The sequence below is a fragment of the Macrobrachium rosenbergii genome, chromosome 43, assembly GCF_040412425.1.
Source record: "Macrobrachium rosenbergii isolate ZJJX-2024 chromosome 43, ASM4041242v1, whole genome shotgun sequence".
Taxonomy (NCBI): domain Eukaryota; kingdom Metazoa; phylum Arthropoda; class Malacostraca; order Decapoda; family Palaemonidae; genus Macrobrachium; species Macrobrachium rosenbergii.
The window spans coordinates 13,424,979-13,429,510 of NC_089783.1; positions in this window are offsets into that span (position 1 = coordinate 13,424,979).

Genomic DNA, 4,532 nt, shown 5'->3' on the forward strand with positions numbered 1-4,532 from the left:
GCAGGCGGATGATTTTTTTATTCTAGTTTTTATTTGCCTTTTTTTTTTTACTCTTATCATGACAGGCTCATATCGGGGAGAATTTTCCACTCGGGTCGGGAAGGTTTGGTCCCAAAATGAATTTCCACGCCCTATCAGCAGTCGAGGATAAAAAAAAAAATCTTATATATAGCAAGGAGGCCATGGTAGAACGTATCACAGAAGTGGGAGCAAAATATATAGGCGTAACATAAGAAAATTACTCAAATAATTCGCACTATCAGACACAAGTGATAAGGAATTTCTTGCGATGTCTTGTTTACGTTGCAAAATGCATCTTACACGTTAGCATAGTTAATTGCGATAACTGCTTTACGAAAGAGTATGACTGCGAATGTGTTTGCACAAAATAATTGACATTCTTAACACTGGCGGTTATGGAAGCTTTGCTGTCACTTGATGGAAAGGAATTTTTTAGAATTTCACAATTTCCAGTTAAACTATTGTAATTTACAAAAAGTCTTACGTTTGCATACTGGTAAAACAGTGGCGCAATTCCTCAATAGTAAAATCATTCTTTAGCAAAAAATTATTATTTTAGTTAATTCAACTCAGGTGTGATCTTTAGTAAGGAAGAAGTGAATCAAGATCTGGAATAAGACAGAAATAAATCAGTAAAATAAAGAAGAAAGTAAGTTTCTGAAAACAAGAGGAAGTGAGTAAATTTCAAAAGTAAGACTCAAGTTACCGAAACAAAGGAATACTCTTAATTCGAGCCTGTCTAAAATAGAAAAGCTTTAGCCTAAGGTTATAATACTCCGAACAAAAATAAATGAGGCCCATATACAGGTGGAGAAACCACTCAGAACTAAAATAAAGCCGTTATTCCACGCATAAATTTAAGTTTGACTCCTTAGACCTTAGACAAGACAAGCTCTACAGGTAATAAAAGTCATGACGACACAGATTACTCGAATAATTCAACGAAAGAGCTTGTTGGAACGAGACTAATTTCAAATGTAGAACTGTGGCCTCTCTAATGTGAGTTTTTTAGCTAGTTATTTTAAGTTCATGGTAAAATGAAAGGGGTTTTTGTAATATGCTTTTGTTATCAAATCAACATACAGATGGCAGGTTGTCTAATGGCATTCACAGGCGTACAGTATATGCTATAGTGAGGACCTTAACATTTTGTATTGGAGCGCCAAAAATGTTGTTGGTCACTAGTTGACCATCCATTAAATTTTGTACTCGGGTAACAATTTACCAATAACCAAAGTATTCTCTCTCTCTCTCTCTCTCTCTCTCTCTCTCTCTCTCTCTCTCTCTCTCTCTCTCGTTTTTACTTGTCTATGGCCAACCCTAACTTCAAGACGACTGACCTCTATCTTTCAATCCTTTTTATTCTTAATCCAGTTTCTCCCCTTCAAAAGGCTTACATCTATTTTTTTTTCTCTTTTTTATTCAGATCCAGTACACTGGTCCCTCATCCCTAACAAACCCGAGGTGACCGTCCCATACGTCGACCTGCCCAGTCTTTAGCTGCTCTAGTATTCAGCAATAGACAACAAATATCTGTTCTGCGCTTGGCCGACAGACCGTTGCAAACAGATTTTAATTTGCAACTTGTGCGACCAAACCCTCCCCTGACGGATAGTGATAACACTCTCCCTGCCCCCCCACCTTCCCACCCTCCCTTCAAAGATGGATATCCCTGACTATCTTTCTCCCTTATATTCAATTGAGAACTTTCTCTTGATTCAGTTCCTCACTTGTAAAACCAGCAATCCCCTCCCGAGAGCTGATTTCTTCTTCTCTTTTATTTTCTTTTTCTTTTAGATGTAGTAATTTACAGAACGATTATCTGCTGGGAGTGGCCACTAAACATTAGCTCTCTTATTTTCTGGATTAGCCGTTAAATAAGAGAGATATAATCTAAATATATTCTAGTACAAGTGGGCAGGTCGGAATGCGACCTTTGGGTATCAATAAACGCGCTAATAAAGAGGAAGCTTCAAAACACATACTAAAAAGGTTAGTACACCCTGGTCTATGTGGCCTAACTGGTCTGTCCCAATTTCACCTTTGAACTTTAACATTGCTACCATTTTCTTTTTTATTTTCTTCCTCGCCAGAGTAAAGACTAGGTTCTTCTTCTTCTTCCTCCTCCCCTTCTTCTTCTTCTTCTTCTTCTTCTTCTTCTTCTTCTTCTTCTTCTTCTTCTTCTTTATCGCCATCACATTTTTATTTTGCTTGTTTCTTCCCCATGATAGATGATGCCAATAAAATAAACCCTTAATAACTTCGTGCTAATAATGTGAGTCATTTCGAATCTGTGAAGTAAACCAGATGATATTTCCTTGGTATTTGCATAAAAAGTAGAACTTTCCGAATTAGAGAGCAAATCCTATACGGCAAAAAGTTGATCTTACGTCATCAAGAAACAAAATTCTGAAACCTGTCCAGTCTTTAGCTGCTCTAGTATTCAGCAATAGACAACAAATACGAGCAAGAATAATACTGAATGTATAACTGTGATAAATAAAACTTGATAAACCCAAATTACAATGAGAAGAGCGGTGTGAGGAAGTAAGTTCTAGCAACAGAAAAAATCGTTCACCGAAAGTTTTTCAGGGAGAATAACATTCTCATTACAAGGAGAATATTTTACCTCTGAATGCAAGCTTCATTTTTTTCAGACAGCCACATGATTGATAGAATTATAATTCAGCAAAGGAAACTTCTTAGCAGAATAAAAGGTTGTGATTAGATACCGATAAATTCATATGATGGAATTTTTGAGAGATTAATATATCTGACCTTGACCATGAAACTCTGTTACATTAATATGCCATTGTTACTCGTTGCGTTATTTCGAAGACTCCAATATCTTAATCTTGAAAAGTATGCTTATTAATTCTTTCAGAGTAAGATCCCACGTTTGTCTCTTTTTCACTATTTCAACAGTTTTTTCTTCAAACCGGAGTTCGATATTATAAGGCTGCGGTTCCGTCTGTCTTAAAAAAATTACACAGATATATTCAAATGAGTTTTCTGCATACACACACACACACACACACACACACACACACACACACACATATATATATATATATATATATATATATATATATATATATATATATATATATATATATATATATATATATATATATATATATATATATACAATTGTTCAGTTTTCGTCTGCCTTCAGAAAAATTAATATAGTCAAGTGACCTTTCTGTGTGTCTATCTATTTATCTATCTACCTATATATATATATATATATATATATATATATATATATATATATATATATATATATATATATATATATATATATACATACATATATATGCATATACTGTATATGCACATATATACAGGATGTCCATAAAGTATATGTACAAGTGAAATGATATATTACAAAGGAAAATGAACGGACAAATATGTGGAAATTATTAAAATATGAGGAGTAGATACTGAAGTTTTTTGTCTCATTTAATACACCTCTCGATTTCTTTTCACGTTCACTGTAGTATAGTCTTATCAGTGGTGGCAATGGCATCAGTGGTCTTTTGCTTGAGATCAATGATGTCCCTTATCTTTGTTCGATACACGATATCTTTAACATAACCCCATAGAAGGAAGTCCAGGGGAGTGATATCTGGTGAACGAGGTGGCCAGGGAGTGGGGCCATTCCTTCCAACCACCGATCTGGAAATGTTGGATTTAGGAACCCACGAACGTGCAGTCCCAAATGTAGTGGTGCACTATATTGCCGGAAAATGATGGTTGGTTGATGGTCATCTAGTTGTAGTGCTACATATTCTGTCACAAGGTCTAGGTAAGCATCTGCAGTAATTAATGTCTCGTTGAAGAAAAATGGACCAATGATTCGATTACACATAATCCCACACCACACAATCACCTTTGGACTCTCTCGGTGAAGTTCCCTAGTCACATGGGGATGTTCTGATCCCCAGATCCTCACATTATGTGTGTGTTCAGTTTCCCTGAAACATGGAAGGTTGCCTCATCACAAAACAAACTCTGCTGAGGAACGCTTCATCCTCAGAAATTCGTTTCAGCATGTTAACTGCAAACTCTTTTCGTCTTCGTTTATCATCTGGCTCGAGTGCCTGTATGAGTTGCACTTTGTAAGCGTACAGTCGCAAATTATTGAGTAGGACTTTGTGCACTGTTGAACGTGGTAGCTGTAAGTGTCTGGCAGCAGTACGGATGGACTTTGTAGCATAACGATCAAAAGCTTGTCTCACACGATCGATGTTTTCATCAGATGCTCTTGGTCGTCCACTCCTCCATTTACCCAACACTATCCCTGCCTCCATAAATTTCTGGTGCCATGCACGAACTGACGGACGTGACGGTAGATCTCTTCCATTCTGAGTCTGCGTATCCGATTTTGTTTCAATAAACCATGACACACATTGTGCCTTTTCTTGAGGAGTAGCCATTTTTTACTTAGGGGTTCAGTTAACAGTGCCTCTTTCATCAACAGGGTACCTGAAATGCACAAATGCAATGTG